The following is a 23,407-nucleotide window of genomic DNA, read 5'->3' as shown; positions in this document are numbered from 1 at the left end:
TCACTGCCAAAGTTCAATGCCAGATGTGTGGCTGTAGGTATATTACATACAGTAACATACAGTATAGTGTCATTATACATAAATACCAGTTCATCATTTCAATGAAGAATATAGACCAGAAAAAAATATTTTAATTTATGATACTAGCAGAATACGATTAAATCATATTTTACAGGACTGGTTAGTAAGTGATTTAAAAGAAACAGGCCATGCTGTTCTCAGCATTCAAATTAGCAAGCTACCACTTGAAGGTTCAAAATGTTTTCGAGTATATTTTGACAATACTTCAAATAACTAACTAGTAACAGTGCTTGCTCTTTGGAACCTTGAAGTCAGGGAGATAAAGAAACCTCTGAAGGAAGAAACAGACAGGAAAAACAAGATAATCTGCTTCCAGAGCCTCACAGGACTCTCAGACAAAATACACTGTCACTATTTTCTTCCCATTATATGACTTGATTTAAGGTAAATAGTTAGCTTTCAGGAGCTTCAAATATGCCATATTTCCATGTGGAAGTGTCTGCATCTTTAACATTTCAGTAAAACGTCACTGTTGCTATTGTGTGTCATAATATGTGCATTTTTTTCAGAAAGTCCACTCAAAAATAACTCTATCAAGCCTGAAATTACTTATAAAGAAGCCAAGTGCATCTTACTTTTTTAGCTAACAGGTTCTGCCATATTGATTTTCTTTTTTTTTCATATTCTTTTCCTTTTAAAAAAAAGTCTTCACTAAGTAGTAAAGATTTCAATAAACTGTTCACCTTAATGAACACAGAGACTGAATTAGTAGGCAACTTTGTTTCTAAAAAAACATTACTAAAAACACTCAATTTCTGCCAGTAATAATGTACCTGCTTGTGATATATCAGATCCATTTGATTTCATGCTGCCAAAGCACGAGAGAACAGAAATAGATTCACTAAAAGTTTTGTGTTGCTACTGATACTTAAGAGTTTTACATTCCAGATTTAAGAGGATGGTTGACATCAACAAGGTATTTTTCTTACATTGAAAGAGTCTAAAAACGATGCCAAATAAGATTAGAGGAACTTGCTCTCTTTTTTGTTGCATCTTTAGGTCAGACACTTCAAATAGATTTTTTGGCACACAATAAAATAAACAATTTCTCTCAAATTCATGGCTTTTTATGACTCAACGTGCCAAGCCTTTCAGTTATGCCAAGCTTCTGCAAGAATTAAATACTTGTTCAAGTTAGCCTGGCATAAAAGGCTTCGTCTTTATCAAGTGAACATCAGCAGAGCTATCAAGAGTTCAGTAGCTTCACAGACATCACACCCTGGAGCTCAGAAGAGCTGTCTCTGGTCCAGGAGTGAATCCTGCCAGTGCTCACCCGCAAGCAGAAGCAGCTCTAGGGAAAGGAGGGAAGGCCTCTCCTGCCAGCACACCTTCCTGCACCTAATTTATTACTATTACTATGTCTTTCCTCACCTTGATAATAAATGCAACTGTTTGAAATGCTCAGAGATGTGCAATGTGAGGATGCATCTCAGGAAAGGTATTAGAGGGCAAGCAGTACAACTAACTGCAGGCTTGCAATACATCTAGATGCAATCACAGGCCTGTGACACCTCATTTTGGTAAGGGAAAAATTCTGGTTTTGAATACCTCTCTGTAAATATGTAGGGGTACCACCTGTACAACATAATCTCATATATATATATATATATATATATATATATATATATATAAGCTCCAAACATTTGCACACCAGAAACAGTTATAGTAACTTATTTTCATTATATTCATATTATGACATTTGGTTAAAAATAAATGGATATTTTGGTGAGAAACTGCCATGGAAGCAAAATGTATGTTACTATTTCAAAGTACAAGAAAACTACTTCTATCTATCTATCTCAAGGCAGGTTTAGGATTATCCCTTGTTTTCTGAGGCCTCACAGTAGCTGCAGCTTCTTTAGTCCCAGCTGCCACATTCCACCTTTATGAAATATTTTATATCTAGCTTCTTTCGTATCTCCTGAATCATGACATGCAGTGCATCTTTCACCACAGGAGGCATATGTTTTCTCTCCATGTTTTACTGTTTCTCACATAAGACTTTGCAGCATGTATCACAGGTATCAGGCTGGTATTTGGTAAGTGTCCTTTTATATCTCTGACAGTCTAGTCATAACAAATGTGTCTCTCCTGTTTCACAGGGAATGACCAAAAGGCTTCTGATTTTTTTTTTTTACCTTTTCTCATGATTCAAGTCAGGAAGAGAAAGGCAAACTTTCAGAATGCATCAGCAGACATTCCCTTTAATTCATTATTTGTCTCCTTGTTTGGGCTTGACAAGCATAACCTGATAAGAGCTGGCATTTTTTTACCTGCTTAACCATACTACTGTACAACTAGCTTTTGTGTTTGTACATGGCCTCAGTTTGGATCACATGCATATGGTACAGTGAAAAAAAACACTAAAGATCTTTCACATTAGCCTATCCATCCACACATCAGCACATTGAGATTTTTTGGTCCAGTCTTAAAAGTAGCAATGCCTGGGCATCACTATATCAACAGTGCTATGTTATTGCTGCTCGTGCTGGCTAAGTATCTTAGCCTGCAGCTACATACCCTGTTTTGGTAAATGCAACAGAGAATCCCCTTTGGAAAGGGCTTACCTCGAACTCCTTAACTAATATCACAAACTACAGGAGCAGGATTCTTAAAGGATAGGTGCTTACCAAAGTGCAAGTGCATCACCGTGTCAAACCTTTGCTACAAAAAAAAGCTTATATAAAAAAAAACACAGATCAAAAAACCCAAACCACCATATAAACCTACCACACAGTTGAGCTAAACAGAAAGAAAAATAATTTCTCATTATTAGAACACTACTATCATGTTAACAAACATTAAGGACGTCAGCACTTCTGTTTCCATACTCCATTCTACCTTGTTGGTATCATCTTCTGTAACACCTCCCTAAGCACCTCCGTCTGTTGCCACCTTTTTCTCCCCTTCCTGAACTGCTCACTTGCCATGAAGAATCAGGTGACGTGTTTCAAGCAATGTGATACACAGGCAATAAGTATTCCTTGAATTCCACCTCTCCAGATTGCAAAAGTTTTTCTGCCACCCGTGTTTCCAATCCTTAGTCAATTTTTGCTTTCAAAAACGACTGTCCGTAAAGATGAAAAATACTTTTATTCCTAAAGTTTCACTAACCCATCCTCACCTAAGAATTACAACCAGGGACCACTCTCTCAAACGCCTCCTCCTGAGCAGGCACAGCATCCATGTGAGAGGCAGGGAGAGGACACAGGCAAGGTACACTGCCCACGTTTAAACTGTGGGAAAGAACCACTGTTAGTATATATCAAAGCTAAAGCTTCCTTTGCTGCCTGGGGGGAAAAAACAAACAAACATGCTCTTGGCGGTTTAAAGGTTTCAAGTAAGCATTTTCAGTCTTGAAACAGCAAGGCTTTAAAAAGCTTTGAAATTTAATTTCTTTTCACAAAAGCAACTGTTTTGAAGAAATGATTGATGAATATATATAGGCTCCGTCATCCCATATCACTGTGAGTGGATTCACAAAGAGCTTTATCTCTGGTTATTCTCATTTTGCCTTTCTGTTTAAAAAGTTAAAAGACTATGTGTCCTAATTCATAAGCAGCAGGACAGTTTTGGATTTTTCAAGCATTTGTCAGTACAAACAGAATTAAAATACATTTAAGCTCAGCTGCAAACAGATTTTAGTAGACAGTAACAACTCAGATAGCAAAATAAATAACAGTACTTTTTCTAGACTAACTCTAATGTTTGGACAGGTGTCTGGGATTTATATAACATGATGGTTGCTGAAGTATCCGCATTTGTGTGTTAAAGCTGTCATCAATTTATAATATTTTTCTCTGGCTCTTGATTTGGATAAGAAGAGAAACAAAATATCCACCCCAAATTCACAGAATTATCTCCTTGCCTGATTACTGAAGTGAATAACTGGATTGATTTTTTTTCTTCCAACACAAAACAGGGTAAGTGATTAACAGCCCTCTGCACTTTGATACAATGCTGAAAGGGGAAGTCTCTCCTGAAGAAAAGGCAGATCTGTTTCTTTTTATAAGCAAAAAAAAAAAAACCAAAAAACAAAAACCACAGAAAGAAAAAAGAAAGGGAAGAGGAAATAAAAGAAGCTTTCTGAGGAGAAAGGGTGCTTTTAGTTTTATTTCCCCATGCTTCTTTCATTGGAACTTAAATTTGCATACCCTGTTTTTCCTGTGAAGAGAATGGGTGACTGGAAAACCAGTACAATGATATATATTTTTTTTAAAACCCAAACCAACAAACATTTAATAGATTAAAAAAACACCACATTATGATTGAAAACATATGCATAAGACTTTATCCTATTTCTAGAGAGGCTGCTTCAAGTCAGACTTCCTCGGTGCTCTTCAGCTGTTGTCCTGTGCTTTCATTCCCATGGTTTCCACTAACCTCAGCAAAGGTAAGTGTTATGAACCCTGGAGGGAAGTTCAACCTGGCCCCAGCTGGGAGTGCTGGCTCACAAGGAAGAGGCAGAGCCTCATTTCATTGCTTCATGTGCCTTATTTATCCCTCCTCTATTTCAATGTAAACCAATTCTGCTAAGCCAGAACATGACCAGGCCCCATCATGAAGGATTTGTCTCAGCTATATTAATTAGCCAGCGTAATCAATGATGTCCCCCTTACCATTGTTTTTCTCTTTTTGTATCAACTTGTAGCTTAAGACTACAGACAATGCCATACACTGCTGATATTTCTTTTGCATATTGAGAGTTCTAACTACATGGAAGCCAAGGTGATACTGCTAATAACACTTGACAACAGAATTTTAAAGGACTAAGTGGGAGCAGATGGATAACAGCACCAACTTAAATGTACTATAATAATTCAATCTCTACAAGTAAAGTTCATGAAGGAAACTGTAAAATAAGCTCCATATTTACTGTTTATTGTAAAGCTGTAAGGTTTTAAGTTTAAATTAAAAAAAAAAATCAGAAATCATAGTAAAGAGATAGTTCCAAATAGATGGTACATAAATGCCAATTACAGCCCTTTTATTAAAACAAGTGTTTAACTAGTAATGACAGATGCTACATTGGTGCCTAATTTGCTCTTGGTGAATATCTGAACACAGAAGCAAAACATGGACTAGCATCCCTGCTGTACAGCATCTCTCCAAAGCATCTGCAGGAGTTTATTAGCCTTTCTCAAACTTAGAGCTGCTATTACCCAAATACACCTTTTTTCACTGTTTTGTGATTGAAAACAGAAAAACAGAGATTAAATTGTTAAATCTATTTTTTTCTGCTTCACTCTCTTTAATTACTTATTGAAAGTAATTCAGATTTCATGAATTTGTAGCAATTGTTCTTAAATGCCATACACCAATGTAAATCCCACAACACAAAGCTTAGTAACAAGAAGGAAAAAAGAGTGTAGTTTTCCCGTGTGTTCAGATCTCAAATTATTACTTAGCTACTTGAAAGTATCCACTTGGCTCATGTTCACAACTTGTCTTTGGAAGCTTGGTAAGAGTTTTAACAGTGCATGATAAATAAATATACACAATAAAATAAACTGAAGTTCTCCTCCTGAAGCAAACTAATTAAAAGCACTGCTTTAAAAAATAACTTTCTTTCAGTCATATCTGAAAAACTCTAAGTAGTATTCCTCATTTGCACTAAAGAAAGACCTTCAAGATTTTAGAAATACAGAGGAGTTGGCATTATCTTTCTCAGAAAAGGAGGAGTGGGACACTGGGTGCTGCAGAGAAAGAAACTGAGGAATAGAATAAATGCAAAAGTAGGACAGACATCAGCGTTGCATCAGAAGTACTCATCACTGCTCACCAAGCTGCTGTAGCCTGTGCATAACTAGTACTCTGAATTCATGTTAAAAAGCACTCAGAAGCAGCAGAGCTGCAACTGGGAATCCTTTAACATGACTGACTATGCACAGCATGTAGCTGTTAGAGATTCAGGGCATTTTAAAAATACATAGAATTTTTTTTTTAAATCCTCTAAAAACCATCAAGTAGGATCGTTTGCGATTTAATAGATTTACTGATATGCTAAAACATGAAGACTCTTTTAAACTATTACACATAAATCTTGTAAGGTAAAATACTACAGCATCAATATTAAACATATTAAACAGTGCAAAATAAACCAAAAGTATCAATATCACAGTAAGGTGACCAAGTACAGTTTAAAAAAAAAAATGAAAGATATTCTCTTCAATTTACAAATTTAAAGAAAAAATTAAGGTTGTAATAAGCCATCAAAGGATTTAACCTTAAGTGGAAAGTATAATTTTTATCTGCAAAACATTTCCTATTAATATCAACTTCACTTTTTCTACTAAAATCTCTTCTATTAAAAAATGGAGTTTTTATTTCAGAATTCACACTTCAACAGTGTTCTCCAAATACCAATACAGGATTTCCTGAAGATATATCATTCTACAAGTAGTATTTTTTGAAACATCACATCAACTACTAAAAAAAAACCCAAAAACCACCACGTGTCATAAAAAGCAGACTGTGAAACACATAGAGGTTTTCTGCAGTCTCTCTTATGCTGTTTGAACCAGGTTTTGAATACAAGGAGTCTGAGCAAACAGCCATTTAATGCTGAATCGAAGTGTTGATCCCTGTGGCTGGCTGAACATGGGAGAGGACTTCAAGCGGTCTCTATTTAATACCATCAGTATTCACAACTTTTTTTTCTTAGCAATTTGATCAAACACAGACCAAATTTGGTCAACCCACTCCTTAATTAGAAGACTAATTCTGAAAGTCAAACACAAATATCCGCACTGACATCCAAAAAATGAAGTGACTGCTTCTAGCAAATGCCCTGAAAAGCCACAGTGGTCAAACAGTGCAGTGCAGTTCAGAGTGGCTTCACAAATTTCTCATGGGCTGATTCCAGATGGGAAGTGGTTCCTGCTCAATTTGCCACCTTTCCTCCAAGGGAAACTGGAATGGGTACTTGGGAGCTGGGAGCAACATTCTGTCTCACCCTCCTGCAGTCCTCCTACCTGAGAAAATGGCCAGGCACTCAGATCCAGCTTGTGCCTTTCTTCATCTCCACCAGGACCAAAGCTGGTGACAATACAGGTGTGGCTGATATTTACATCGATGAGTCACTGCTCTGTGACAACAATTAAGGAGCACAAAGGAACTCTCAAAACCCCCAGCCTCCAGCCTGCCCAATCATACAGCTACCAAACCTAATCTACCATCACTTAAAATTCAAATGCAATTTTCTCACATCCTGTGGCACACTTTTTGCTGTCCTCTTTGGCAATGTAGTTGTGTGAGAAGAAAGCAGTGGTTGGTAGCTTTATCAAATTAACACCTGTGTTTTCTCCACTACAAACAGTAAAGGATACACTACAGTCCTCAAAGTTCAATTTGGAAAAGGAACTTAAGCAAAACCAAACCAAATCTACCAAAATTTTCACTTTCTCAGTATGAAAATGACAAAGCCACAGACAGTGTGATTACAGATAGGTGCACCAGCCGTAACCTTGTCTCTGCAGTTCACAAGATCAGAGTACAAAATGTTTCACGCATTCCTGAAAGCGTTTCTACTGTTGAAATACATAAGTTACCTTGGACTTAGGCCTTTCATATTGCTCAAGAAAGTACTGATAAGTACTTTGATTCAATCATTTCCACGTAAACAAAAAAAACCCAAACAAACAAAAAAAAGGCAAAGCTTACAGGATAAACAGAAGTAACAAATTGTAAATTAAGAGCAAACCTACCTGGTTCCACTGAAATGTATTTCCTGCTCTGCAACCAGAGCCCCTCTCTTGTGTCTATGGGATGGGCAGATGCTCTCTTCCTACTTTTAAGTTCTTGATCATCTTCCCCGATGACGTCGTTAAAAGCCAGGGGGCAGGCAATGGGCAGAAACAATCAGTTAAGCCCTGGGCGGTGGCCGGCTGCCCCAAAACACCCCCTGTCTGTGCCCTCAGCGGGAGAGTCTCTGAGGAACAGGCTACCCTCACTTGCTGCCTGCAGGAGATATAGGAGGCCTGGGCAGGTGCAGAACTCCGTGTTGCCAGTGTGATAAGGTTTAAAGTAATAGCACGAGAGAGGCAAGTTGTTTGTTTTCCTCAGCTCAAATTAAAAATGATAGCTGCTGGCAAAGGGCATTTTCTGAGTACTACTGTGGGGATGGGTGAAAGGCAGTAGAGCTAAAAGTCAACAGGATCTTAACTAACCTGCCAAGAAATTCTTGGTGGCTAAGTCATCTTTGTCACCATCACAGATACAGCAAAATGAAAACCAACATGAAGCTCCCTAGGCATTATCCACTTTGGCCACAACTATTTATCAATATCCACTGAAACAGAAGGGAAAACTATGTGGAGTCCTGGGTTGAGACCAGACCCCATTTCAGGCATGTGACCCCATATACCCCTCCTGCACTCCTTGTTCTGGGAAGAGAGGAGGCATTTGGAGTATATTTTTCTTCTTACTTTTTGTACAGGAAAGGCTCTACTTCACACTTTATCTCCTATCGTTATGCAGGATTTGCATTCTGCCATGATTGCAGTAACACCCGCAGACATTGATGGGAGGGAAATGATGGTTGCATTAGGGCACTGCATTAGGGACCTGGTACTACCCTCATCCAAACTGACATTTCACTACTTTCAAAAGGACACACCATCTTACCTCCGTCCTTCTCCAGTCTCAGTCTCCACATTGTCCCTTAAAAAGAGGTCTTCTCTTCCACACAATCACTGCTATCTTCAGTATCTATCAACAGACTTAAGTCTTAAAGGTTACAATGGAAACCAGTGACCGTGCTAAATCAACGGGAAAACATTTGAATCATCTGTTAGGCTAACAGAAAAGCCCTCAGAGAAAAGGCTCTGCATGTTCCTACTTCCTGCTCAATACCACTGATACTTCATTTGCTCTGAGCTGAAACAGAAGCTGCTCCTACAACAACAGCAAGTGTTATGTCCTGTGGGCATATCTTAGCAAAAGCACTGGTATATCATCAGGACTTCTCCTGGACCAGAAGCAATGCTACTACTCTTTGTCACCTTGGAGATGTCCTAATCACACTTGCAAACATCATCCCTAAAACAGGCCATAAAGAAAATACTTTTCTGAAGAAAGACATCTCATTCTCCTCCTTAACTATGGACTGTCACTAATTCATATATAACAACTCCTTTTCCCAACCTCTAAAAAGAGGAACCTTCTTGCTTGCTCTCACCACAGGCTGGCATTGGAGCTCCTCTTGCAATGGCTATGGCAACTTAAGGTGAAATTTAGTATGACATTTACTATTTTATTTTACTTCAGTACTCAAAACAAGTCATCATTCACTACTAAAAAATAACTTCAGTTTTATTACAAATTATACAACCCCCAGTAAAAATAATTTTTAAAAAATTATCTTGTCTTGGATTTAAGTCTTTTCCTCAATACAAAACTAAAATATTTAAGACTTCTACCCCAGGATCTGCTTGCAAGTCTACAAATTGCCTCTAAGATTTAACTGTATGCTGAAAGTTAGTGGAAACAACATACTTCATAACTTTGGGGACAAAATCTTAATACTTAGAAAGGAAATTCTTAGGATTAAGACTGTGTACTCACACCTAAGATCTAAGATCACGCTGAGCTGGAAACTATTTTATTAACAAAATTAAACCAAAAGTGTGCAGTCTGGTGTCAGGAAAATAACTTCAAACGAAGCCTAAGATTGTTGTGGTAATCATACTTCTATAATCTCTGATTAATCAGATTCTGAAGATCTACAAAGTAGAGGTGATACTAATGCTTATATTCTCACCAAAATCTTATTTTACAAAATCTTTTACAAGACATGTCACCGCTGATGAGCTGTAAATGCTCAAAGGATTAACAGTTTAAGATTTATCAAGGTTGTACACCACACACAAATTTTGTTACCTACTATGACAAATGACAACCAACACAAAATCCTCAGGTAGCAATTTTTTATGATTTATAATACGTTATTTGAAAGCTCCACCTCAAAAAAATATGTTGCTTTACTTCCACACTAAATAGCAAATACCTTTGCATATCAGCAAAGAGGTGTCATCTCCTGTATGAGTTAAGTACTGTATGAAGTTCCTGGTTGAGTTTGCAAAGGGTGTTAACCAAGAATTCTTTTCTTTATTAAGTAAACAATTACCTGGTTTCTGTGCAATTTCTATCCATTGCAGTATAATTTTACAACATTGAATACCATCGTAAAAGGGAAGAGGAGAATCAGAGTATGGCTAGTCACAGTAGTTTAACTGAAGGAACCATGAATTTAGTATCAACAAATTGCTGTATATTTCAATGCAAAGAAGGCAGATTCACAAGATAAACACCTAGACAATTATTGCCGTTTTTTCAAAGTCCAAGGACCAAGGTCAGCTTTATTATGCTGAGACATTACAAAAATAAGAACTTTGGAAAAGTTCTAGTTATTCTAGCTATTGCCATTTTCTTTAGCATTGAACTTGAAAGAATAATGAGAAAAAAACCCAACCCAACAACTAAATTTACAAAGCAGAAGAGAGAACAGTGAGAATTCCCACTGGCATGAATACTACTTGCAGGATTAATTTTTCTGATCTGCTTTGAAAAATCTCAGTGGATATATTTTGGAACACTGTTGATAATCAAAACTGAGCACATAAAATCACTAGAATGTCTTATGTCAGAACCCCATACCTTTTCAAACTTGTCAAACAGAATTTTGTGTGAGCATCAGGAGCAGCACATAACTCGGTACTACTCCTATGGCTTCCTACATACACCACAAAGCCCACTTCACAGTTTCTACTGATGGCACACAATCATGCTCTGTCATTTCAACAGCAACCATGTCACTGAAGACCTAAGCAGAAAACAATTGTGAACACCAAGCAACAGGTTACACGTGTCCTAGATGCAATAGAAACTCAGGCAGCATATACAAATCTTTGCTTTGCCAAGCCACTCAGGTCTTAAGTATCAAGCCAGGTGACTAAAGGGCTGGTTAAAAAAGACCTAGGAAGTAAACTCAATTGTGTAATTGTGAGGTAAGGCCCACAGCAGACAGTAGCTGTTCAAACAAATGCTGGAGTGTCAGAATAGCAACAGATTTCAGGAATTCCTCCCACCTATGGGAGCAAACTTAATCCTTAAAATAAACTATATACAGTACTTGAAAGGTTTTACTGGTTCAATAATAAAGAATTTCTTTGTCAGCAAAGAACTGAAATAAGCCAAGTGAAGAGAAAGCAGAGAAAGTGATTCTCCCCACCACATACAGAACACTATGAGGTACAGAAAGAAGGAAATAATTGGCAAAAGGGAGAGGGGAAAGGATACCGTGGTTTACAGCTGCTTCATCAACTGTATTTTCCATATTGATAATTAATTTAAAAAGCATGTTTACCTGAAAATGTTTAAGTGATGGGGCAAAAATACATCCCTATGAGTGAAGATGAGAAGTATCACTCTAACCACCTTCAGTGACAGCACATGGGAAAATTATTCTAAACTCTTTTTCCAAATAATACCACCCATTAAGCAATGAACTAGTTTAAAATGAGATTCTGCTTTTCTAAATGGTCACATAGTAGAATGGCCTTTTTCCCACACACACTTTTTTTCCATTTCTAAGAAAACAAGTAACAATAATAAGTAGGAGTTCTGATCTTTACTTCTTTGGACCTCCTCTTCTTTGAACATGAGTGAAGCATAAGAAACAATTTAGCACTTGTAGAAGAAATATTCTTTTTTATTATTTTTAAAGCATGCAAAAAAGATTTTTAAGAACTCTAAGAAAAATTCATTTACACAAGAAGGAAAAGTCAACAGCTTTGAGAAAAAGCAATGGGATAAGAAAAAATAAGCCCAGCTTTGCAGTACACAACCAGGATGACTCATGTGTAGGATCCATTTACTTTAATATTTTGCATCTTTTAGCAACCAATGCTCCATGGTTGACCACAACATAAAGCAGGTGATTTTCACGACCTTCACTAAGAATTTTAGACAAAGTCCCTTCTTCACCCCACAGAGAGAGCAGCACGAAAACTGAAGAATGATACCCTTCCTCTTTAAAAGTGGAAACTTTCAAATGGTGCTTGCAATTCAACGTTATAAAACTGTACAAGTGTACCAACGTCTTGCCAGTATCCTGAACTTTACTCTTCCTTTTCACAGGAGGAAGTTGCACTTGCTTATTTTCTATACAAAGCATTATTTTCCTGTACTTCACTTCTATTACAGGAATTACTAGTTGCAACCAGATGCAACTGGTGCCAAAGTTCACAGGTTCCTGAAGCTCTCTAGCTTCAGGAACCCTACTCAACACAATTTGATGGAAACATATAAATATCACGTAAGCTGTCAGATGAAGAAGATCCTTATTTATCAGCAATTAAGTCTACCAAGAAGGCAACACAGTAATCTCCTCTTTGCCTGAAATGCTATTTAGCCACAGAAGACAAAACACAGATGCGGCCCTGTGTTACGAGGCATGTGTTGCCTGACATACCATGGTTTAAGTCCAGCCAGCAACTAAGCACCACACAGAATGCTCACTCAGTCCTCCCTTCCCAGCAGGATGAGGAGGAGAATTAGGAAAAAAAAGCAAGCCTCATGGGTTAAGAACAGTGTAGTAACTAAAATAAAATGTAACAACAAAAATATAATAAGAACAATTGTCATGAAAAGGAATGTAACAAAAAGAGAGTGAAATAAAATGCAAGAAAACTGCAAGTGCTCATAATCCACTAACAAATGTCCAGAACATCCCTGAGCAGCAACTGGCTCCTCTCTGCCAACTGCCTTCAGTTTACATACTGGGCACGATGTTTCACGGTATGGAATAGCTTTTTGGCTAGTTCAGGTCAGCTATCCTGGCCATGCTCCCTCCCAGCTTCTTGTGCACCTCCTCTTTAGCATAGAGTGGGAAACTAAAAGTCCTTCACTTAGGATAACAGCTACTTGGCAACAACTAAAACATCTGTGCATTATCAACATTATTCTCATATTAAATCCAAAACACAACCCTGTACCAGGTACTAGGATGAAAATTAACTCTATCCCAGTCAAAAACAAGGTAACGGTAAGAGCTACAGTATGTTAGCAAGGGCTTTTGATTAAGCTGCAGAAAGCACAGAGAGCAGGGTGAAATCAAGTGGGTATTAGGAGCCTGATAATAAGTACAATGTTTTGCCCCATACCCAGCTTCAAATGAAGCAGCAAGTGCCACACAAGCCAGTATCACAGTGTTGTCTGAGCCACAGAGAAACTGATGAATAAAATGTAAATGGCACCAGTAGGAAAGTGGCTATTCTTTGACTTTGCAGAATATGTTTCATCCACTCATGCCCTCTCTTACTAGCACATGTGTTTGAGTGAGAAATCGCAAGCAGGAGTCCAACAGCACGTCGCATAAAGTAGCATGCGTTCCTCTCCTGAAAAGAAAATAACAGATAAGTAACCTAGTTATCTAAAATGTACTGCCCACAGACAAGAAAGCAAATGGTGGGTATAGAGGAAATGGAGAGTTTTGTGTCTCTAAAAACCACACACAGGCCATCATGAGTGTGAACAGCTTAGTATTTAGTGGTTGTTGAGGATTTCAGTGAAGTGGCAATCTGCAGCAGCTTTTCTGCATACTCAGAACAGTCATGCCAGCAAAAAAGTAAATTTCATATGGTTCAGTGGAATTTCACATGGTACATCCTCACCACAGTAGTGTTTGACCATGGAGATAAAGTAAATGCCTCTAGGTAAATAAATTTGGTAGTTAAGTATTCAAAATGTACTTAATTTTGGATACTTACATCTGAAAACAAATGTGACCTTTAGCTCAGGGGTACCACATGGAAGATGCTATTTTGTTACTCTGTGTACTACTATAGAGTGCTTTACAGGGAATACTATGAATAAATAGCACAGAGCAGCCTTTTACTTATTCCCTCTAAAGAAATCTTCCCAGATGCAGCGGATGACAGGAAGAAATTCTGCACAGCTTACAGCAGGCTGTATTCCATTTCAGTTACTGAAAGGAACTTAAAAGTAAACTCTCCCATTTATACCCTAGGCTGCATTACAAACAAAACTTGGAGGTAAAGATACTGGCAATGATTTATTATCGTAAACATTTACATGGCTTTATATTTTATAGACATCAGCAGATCTTTCACACATAATTGCCAAATAAATTAAGAAGAAATTTCCATCTCCAAATTACAACAAAGAGTATTTCAGCTTCTGCTGTAACAACTATAACAGAAACTAATATGCTAACATAGATTACCTACTAAGATGTACTACATGAAAATTGGGTTGCTAGCATTTTCAAAAGATTTGCTGTCCACCCCCATGGCTCAATTATTACAGTTTCAGACCTTCACCACAAACTGCAGCAAATAACACAGATTACAAAACTCTTCAGTCAGCACTGCCTGTTCCTTACTCCATTCCCAGCTCTTCATTTCCAGGAAAGAGGTATCTGTGTACACCTGATACAGACTAAACCAGACATATAAACCAGAAAAACCTTAAAATTTTATGCAGCACAAATCATATTGCTCATGCTATAAATTTATCTCAGCAATATAAACATTAAACCTGTATTTAGTCAAAGATATTCACAAAATATATTATTCATATAGTTTCAAGTGAGAACTTAAAGATACAGAGTACCCAAACACCAATCAGCTTTAGAGCATACCATGTCTAAAGTGCCAAAAAAAACATTGTAAAAGCCAAAGGAAAGAACCTCGGTTTATAAAACAATCATTTCATCCTTAATGATTGGTAGAGTCTTGACAAGATATTGAGAATTTCATTAATACTCCTCTTAGATATTGACACTGCCTTTTGAAATACCCATGCAGCAGTGGGCTTGGCATACCATGCCTGCTCATATTGATCTTGGAGGATGCAGGAGCAGAGTAGGTCTTATACAGAGGTAACTTCTCACCTTTTCCTTCTCCTCAGTTTGCTTCTCATCAAGACTTTTGCGGAGAGACAGACACTCCCTGAGCACAGACACCTTCTGAGCTTCTTCAGGGAGATGTCATATTGCACAGCTCCTCCTTATATGGGAAGCCCATCTCTTTCAGCATGCTCTCCATTTCTCCATGTGATAAATGAAAGAAGAGTTTTCCTCTTTCTTTTCCTTCCAAATCCCTCCCATTCAGGCCTAACTTTTGAAATTTGAAAAGCTGAAATCCAACACAGCAGTTTTCAGAGATCTGATTCGTATAAAATTATGAGATCAATGCAGTCAGTAAATGACCATTTGTTGCTTTAAATGCAGTTTGCAAAACAGTCTCAGCAGACATACTTCACCCTTGTCTAGTTACAAAGGAAAATAAGAAGTGATGCACGTATACTGGGAAAAAAAAAATAACCTGAAAACACAACAGTATTGTCACCTTTTCATAGAATTGTTTGGTTGGAAAAGTCCTTTAAGATCATCTAGTTCAACCACTAACCTAACACTGCCATGTCCATCACTAAACCATGTCCCTAAGGACCTCAATTACACATTTTTTAAATATCTCCAGGGATGGCAACTCAACCACTTCCCTGGACAGTCTGTTCCAGTGTTTAACAATCCTTTTGGTGAAGCAGTTTTTCCTGTTATCCAATCTAAACCTTTCCTGGCATAATCTTCTGGCACTTCTTCTTGTCCTATCAGCTGTTACTTGGGAGAAGAGACCAGCATCTCCCTCTCTACAACCTTCTTTCAGGTAGTTATAGAGAGTGATAAGATCTCCCCTGAGCCTCCTCTTCAGGCTAAAGAACCCCAGTTCCCTCAGTTGCTCTTCATCAGACCTGTGTATCTTTTGCTGATCTGAATAAGCCATGTCTTTTCCTCTTCAGATCATCCTCTGAAGAACATTAATCTGCCCCAGTGCTATAACAAAAAAATGTAAAAAGCTGATGATGAGGTTCATCAAAGGGTCAGGATTAAAAAACATGCAGCAAGCACTGTATATAATTTCTACAAAGCTTACTGCAGGTCATCTCCTAATTTCAGCCTACATCTGAACACATATCTGCATGTCAGTGCAAAAGCACTGCTTGTAGCCACTTTGCTCTCTGCTCAGCAGCCTAAATAATAGCTCTACCAACAAAAGACAGAGGGTATTCCCAGAGCCCATCCAAGCACACTTCATATTAATTTTTCCTTTCTGGCAAACAGCACCCAGATACCTCTCTGGTGTAATCAGGTCTCCTGACAATGTGAAACTCACACTTTAAAGAGCCCGCTGACAGATGGATTAAATTTAAATTATGACTATGAGCAGCTGCTGCTGATCTCAGTCATCACAAAATATTTCAAAGACTGAACTGAAACAACAAATGAATTTGAAGGAGTACGGGAGGTGCAGTGTTAGCCTTGGAGAATGTGTCAGATGTAAAAAGCATAGCTATGGTACTGCTATTAATTTATTCCTGCAAATGCTGGCTTCACTCTATTAGCAGCATTTTCCAGATTCTCAAAAATCCAGGAGGGAAGCCTGAATAAGGTGTTAGAAACTCTAATTAAATAGTCCTTACTGAAGGTGATTTCAACTGAATCAGTAAAGGGAACTGACAGCATGTTTAAATTGTGCTGGGGAAAACCTGAAGACGACAAGCCTTAAAAAACTGCTGGAGGGAGAGCAGGTTATTTCTCAAACTGCTCCAACTCAGTAAGAAATTCCATCAGTTGTGTAAGGGGGGCACACACTCTGCCTTCACCAAGTCCATTTTAAATACTTGGAGAGGCTTTACTGCTTTTACAGTGTTTTTATCTTCCTCTTTGATCCCTTACATGGCTGCATTCAAGAAAAAGGCAACATTCAAAGTACATAGCCTCACAAATGAAACGACCCATTATGATGGTCTCTGAAGACATGGGAAGTTGGCACCTGAGTAATTAATGTGTTTTCTTTTTTAAAAAAATCAGAAATTTTGCTGCAAAAGTAGACATTTTAAACTTTGCTGTATTTTTTAATGGCCACTGGATCACCTTTGAGTGACTTTGTTTCTCCTGGTGTACTTCCTACAAGTTAAATGTGTGGAGCAGCTTCACAGACATTGGGAATAAAGGGTAACAAGCCCTTGCCAGGGCTTTCTAGTAGGAAGGGGAACAAATAGAGTTTCCAACACTTTCTTGAAGGCAAATCTTTACCTAGAAGTGGTATTTGTAACACTTTCAGACAACTATGCCATGAAACTATACTTGTACCAGTGTGACTTCATTACAAAAGCATACAAGTCTCATGTAGAATATTCATACATGTATTTTTATTTTCATATAGATGTTTTTGTATCAATATGATACAAATCAGATTTTTGCACCTTAGTATGAAAAACATACTAATCTAAGATTACATAAATTTAATAATTTGTTTTAATATTTATTGATAAATGGAGAGTAAAAAGAAACAACCCATAGAAAAAAAAAGAAAGACTTCTCACATAATGGCACTTCCCTCTTTCCTTCTACAGAGTACCTTTGTCAGTCTATTTCTCTACCTACTATCCTTCCTCAAGTCCACGTAACAAGACAAAGCTCAGGTGTCATAAGCTTGCGTAAATTAGGCATACCTTACAACTCCCCTTCCATGTAATGGAAAAAAGCTACTGCATTGCCCTTGCACAGTCTCCTCCTATCTGGGGTATGAAAGCAGTGTGAGGAAGAGATCACTAGGCTAACACCATGCTAATAACTATCTCTAAGACAACAGGTTTTTTATTTAGCTCATTTTGGGAAGCAGACAATCACTGCCACAATATATGCTCTGATACTGGGATGAAAAGCCAATTAGCATTTTTTATAGGGAAGAGTCAAGGCACACGCATACTCTTGCTCACACACCCTCTGAAAGGGTTATTCATCACCATAGCAACCTCTCAAAACAAAGGTGGAAGCCAATTCAAACAGCCTTGTTCCTCTGATGACAGAGGATGAAGGGTGCTCTTGGCCTGCACCCTTCAGGGGACTTGTTTGCTTCGGTATAATTTTATGTCACTGGATCTCATTTACCAATTTAATTTTCAGCAGCCCAACATGCATGTCCAGAGCAGAAAACAGCTGTACTTATACATTAAACAAACAATCAAAATATTCTTCTGTAGCCTCAGTTAAATGGACAGAAAGAACTAGCTTATGCACAATTCCTTCTTGCCACATGGCCAAACAAACGCCATGTTCTATTACAGGTACCCACTATCACCCACCTTCACTGCACCCTCCCCTATCTACCAGGAATAGCTGCTGTAAAATAAGCACTCCATTTAAAAACCATGAAAACCCCCATCTGCTTAGCTACCCTTTCTTCCTTCCTCTCCCCTCACTGCTCCTTCACATCCTCTTTCACTCCACAGGAGCTTAATGATTTTAGATACATTAAAAAAAATCCAACTGAGACAGTGAAATAATTGTAAACTCAGCACAAATAAAAAGCAGAGTGTCTCTTCTCTCCCTGAATCTGGAAAAGAACAAACCCCAACACTTCCCTGAGTCACTTGAGGAAATCGATTATGATCACTTCTAAGCCTTTGCAACTATAAGCCATAAGCAAAAAAACACTGTCTGTAGTGACAAGCTGTCAACACTCAGCAAGCAATGTAGCTCTCATTCATAACACTGATTCTTTGGCTGCAAAGCAGGGCATGTGGGCATAAACAGCCACCCCACATGCAATCACAATACTCAAAATGCCCAGATTTCTCTACTTCTCCAAAAGCAAATCCCCCCATCTGAACAGCCAGGGCTTGAAGCAAGAATGCACTCCCTGTCTTCAGGATATAAAAGATAGACTAACTACATGTTTTGAAATACAGGAGTATAAAAACTCAATGGTTCCTAGGTATATTATTTTTTATATGGAAAACAGAGGTGATTGGAGCAGACAACACAATGTCTCAAAGGTTAAGTCCTGTCTACTCCAGTTGAGAAATAAGTTAAATTCGGCTGTACTGAAACCACCAGAAACATCTATCTAGCTGCAGTGATTCATATAAGCAAAATGTACACTAAGAGTGGTTTGTTTCACATCAACTGCTTAAGCTAATATTTTTCTTAACTTTCAAAATAGTCAATAGCTGACCATTAATCATATGCAGGCTTATGATCCTTTGCAATTTCTGTCAGTGGGTTTGAGAATCCCAGCAATATAAACAAACATCTGAGGCAGGAGGTTCTTTTACCTGATTCTGCAGTATTTGCATTAGTCAATTGCTTCAGTATAATACTTCTCTGACACCAAAGGATGCTTATAATTAAGAAGAATTATAAACTCAAATAATTTTTAAAAACAGCTTATCAAAATGAAAAACTGTATGAGAAAATTCAGATTACAGATAAAGATTCAAACTGCAGTTTCAAAAGAGCACACTGCATTTTCAGGTAGCAAAAAGCAGTTGAGCAGGATTGAACACAAAGTACAAAATACCATATAACCTCAAGTGCAGGGCACTATCCATGTACATCACCTTTGGAGCGCTATGCTCTATTACTACGGAGCTCTCAGAGTATCAGAAATAGAAATCAAAATCAGAAATAGAAAAATACCTGCATTAGAGCTCACACACATTTCTTAATTTCAGCCACAGGCAAACCCATCAAATTGGATGTGTCCATAGCACAAGGTGATTTAAGTCATGGTGTAATCACTATGTGACATGATAGGCAGGCACTGACTGGCTCTATCTTTCTGCAGCGAACTTTTAATGTAACTTACTGAAGATCTTGGGTTTTGAAAAAAGTCTCTCCACATGGAGATGCTTTCCCACCCATGCTACAGGGGAGCAAATGTTTTTGCCTTCTCCGTGCTGGCATTCAAGCTTTTGTGTCAGATGGAGACTATAGATACAACAGACAGTAACTAGTCTTAAATTTGGGATCTTCCTGACCAAGGCATCCTTCCACAGTAAGAGAATCTACTTCATCTACATGAAATTATTAGGCTCCTAGAAAATATTTGGTCTCTAACTTCTAATAATTGAAAATACTTACTGGTGAAAGAGAGAGCACTTACACAAGCAATAACTATTTTAAACAAAAAAACATTGGTTCCATTACAACACTGCTTTCTGTGTTTCTATGCAACCAGAAAAATCAATTGCAACAATTTCAAAATCTTTCTCCTCCATAGCTGCTGGACTTAGCACTAAAGTTGCTACATTATTTAAGCACTGGGGTTCAGAGTTTTCCAGCAGTATAAAGGAATTGTATCTGCCTTCAGGGATTCCCAGGATAGCAGCTGTTACATTTGAAAAGAAGCAGGAAGAGCAGTGGTAATGAGGGGAACTTCAGGATAGGTATCTTCCAACTTGCAAGAATACCATGGATGCTCAACAATAGTACCAAATTTGTTTTCTCAGACTTTTAATTAATTAGAACCTACTTATTTTAGCCTTGTTTAATAGACTACTGGACCTTGAAATAATGTACTTGAGTTCCCTGTTCTGTCTTTGCCTCTTCCAGTATAATGCCAGAATTATCGTCTTAATTTTTCAGGCTAGACAAATTTTCCAGCTCTGCTGCTAATCAAGTTAGCATGTACAACTCAATAAGGCACTGACCTCCAGGCTTTTGTCCAAATATTCCAATGAGCACTCTTAACAACATGTTAAAAACCTGAAACGGTTGGACAAGAGCCCAGGCCATGTATTGCCCTTCCCACACCCATCCTTAGAGGAGGCTCCTTCCACCTTCTCCAGAAGATAACTTCAAGCAATTCTACTTAAAACACCAGTCTTCAGTTCTGATATTCATAGGAAGATTCAGCATATCTGATGCTGAGCTGCACCATGATGATGCTTTTATGGGAAGTTATCCACCCCAAAACAGAGATGATCTAATTATTAGCAATAGCTAAGGGCGCACATGTTGTTTTTGATAGCAAATACATGCTTTGCAGACCAGGTTGCATCTCATCAGTAATTCCTTGGTGCAACACTCCTCACAAGACAGCAGTTGCCCAGCATGACAGAGTCTTAAATAAAGCAGGGTGTTACAAGGTGCAAGGCACTCCACACACTTGCTGTCAAAGAATCACAGCATTTCAGCTGCTGGAAGCAGCAGATTGCCATTGTTTTATCGGAGAAAATAACAGATGGGAATAATAACTGACTGGAAACCACCTTCCCCATGAAAAAAAAAAAAAGTCAATTGCAAGCTACTATCTTTTGCAGCGATGGTATGTCTAGTATTGAATTAAAGATAGGATCATACTTTGGAGGTCAAAAAAAGCACAACCTTTTCTTTGTAAAGTTTCTTTAAAAGAAAGCTGGGGATGAAGTTTGTCTCTGCACAACAAAACACAGAGATTTAAAGAGGGAGGGAAAAAAAGACCAAACCAACAAACTATGCACTTACATAAAAGGCTTTGAGGAGTTTCATTTTCTATTCAGCTGGAAAGGGAGTGAACAAGCACACACACGCATTTTTAATCATCCTCATGCTGACAGCAGCCAGTCACTACTACTGTTATCAGAGTCCTGCAGCTTGTATTTCCAGGCTATGAAGTACTAAGGCAGAAGGTATAAAATCTCCTCTGATTAAAAAGGCATCATGATATCATCTAGTACAACACACCAACTGCTACAGATTGGAAGTTTGGTCACACCAGGATGTTACTCATCCAGTGAAGGGAAAGGAGAAAAAAAATAATCTATAAACATACAAATAGTAAGGATTTCCTAAGATTAGCCGGTAACCTAGATTGCTCTCATTTTCTTTAAGCTTGTTAGTCATTCTCTGGGAAAAACAAGCGAGGCAGGCACATCTTTGCATAAGGGAACTCACAGTTTGTAATGAGGTGACAGTTGTTAAATGGATGGAGAGAAGCCGCACTTATGTACAACTCACCAGTGACCACTTGTGCAAATGTCACGTGCCTAGGATTAAAACTTCAGCCTGGGTAGATGTTGCCCATGCCACTGCTTGATTCAGCTCAAGTGGCTGGCATCTCTCCAGAGTCACTCAGAAAGCTGCTGCCGAATAGGAAAAATCACTGAAAAAATGGAAAAGAGAAACAGGTTCAGTTTTGCAATTCTACTGTGCATTATATAATTGATTAGATTTCCTAAGTGATGACTTCTTAAAATGGGATTTCCCTTATTGCATGGCAGGAGGAAGCACATTTCTGATTACAGTTCATCTGATTACATTCACTGCTATCAAACTTGAACTTTCTAAATACCAGTAATATAAAAAAGAACTGTTCTGTATAGCAAGTGGGAACCTTGTAGTCAGGATGCTTGGACAATCTCCATCCTAAACCCTGCTTTCAAGTACAGTTTGGGGTTGGATCCTTCTTCAAGGGTGGAGTGAAGAGTCTACAAAGACATGGACCTGACAGGCTCAGCAGAGCTGAGAAGGCTGCAAAGCCAAAGGGAATGAGAACATTCGTAAACACATTTTGTAAAAGCTTGGTCAAGCATAAGGAGAGAGGTATGGGTGAGAGTGGAGCTCTTTCCTCATGTTGCATCACTGCCCCTGTTTGGAAGCGAGTGCTGCCCATGCAGCCCCTGCACTCCTGGCACTGAGCTGTGGCTGAGAGGCAAGCAGCCCAGGGTTGTGCGCACAAGGCACTTGCAGCCACATGGCCTGAATGGGAGAGCACAGGACAAAAAAATGTGTTTGTATTGAGAGGAAACTGGAGAGAGCTCAAAAAACTCCCCACAAAACAGTGGAGTTGAAGCCCACGCGGCACTTGGAAAAGGAAGATACAGAAAAGGAAGAATAAAGTGAAAACCAAGATGAGAAAGGAGAGGAAGGAGACAGCAAATGTTGTAATTCTTTATTTTTTTTCAGGTGATAATAATAGTATTCTCTCATTTTGTCCTCCAATGTTTGCCACCTCTTAATTTTTATTCTAGCATTCAAGAGTTCAGACAAGCTTAATCCTTTCTATTTCATTTCTTCAGTCATACCCCACACTTGGTTCTAACCTGGTTTTACATACAAGTCACTTAGAGCTTCATTGCTGCACCACCCCAGGCACTTATCAGTCACAGAATGGTTGGGGTTGGAAAGGACCTTTAGAGATCATCTAGTCCAATCCTCCTGCAGAAGTAGCCAAACCTGCCCTATTCACAGCTGAATTTTCTTAACAGCTACTCACTTTGGAACATCCTTTTCATACTATCCTAATTCTGAGACTGTGATGAGAGGTTCTGTTCCTCCATCCTTACAGGGCAAACCCTGCAGTGATGATTTTAAGATAAATCCAATTAAAAGTACAGATCGATTTGATAGAGCAACAGAATTAGGAAGAAGAAATAACAAGTCAATCTAGTAAGAGGGCAAGTGGCAATAGGTCAATTCAGTCAATCTGAATTGATTCAGTAGTTGCACATTAATATAGGTAATAGTATATTGAGC

At 38.3% G+C, this 23,407-nt stretch overlaps 1 protein-coding gene across 6 annotated transcripts in view; it reads right to left on the bottom strand.

The window, feature by feature from the left end:
- Positions 1-23,407, bottom strand: part of EPS8 (EGFR pathway substrate 8, signaling adaptor) — a 133,454-nt gene that overhangs the window by 77,565 nt on the left and 32,482 nt on the right. For 4 of the 6 annotated variants that reach the window (XM_061988861.1, XM_061988860.1, XM_061988865.1 and 1 more), the window contains exon 2: positions 21,890-22,034. The exons of the other annotated variants lie outside the window; for them this stretch is intronic. The gene's annotated coding sequence lies outside the window, so the exon portion shown is untranslated. The remainder of the gene's footprint in view (positions 1-21,889; positions 22,035-23,407) is intronic. 6 annotated transcript variants of the gene reach the window in all.

Source organism: Colius striatus, chromosome 1 (assembly GCF_028858725.1).
Source record: "Colius striatus isolate bColStr4 chromosome 1, bColStr4.1.hap1, whole genome shotgun sequence".
In the NCBI taxonomy this organism is placed as follows: Eukaryota; Metazoa; Chordata; class Aves; order Coliiformes; family Coliidae; genus Colius; species Colius striatus.
This window is presented reverse-complemented; position numbering and strand designations above follow the sequence as displayed.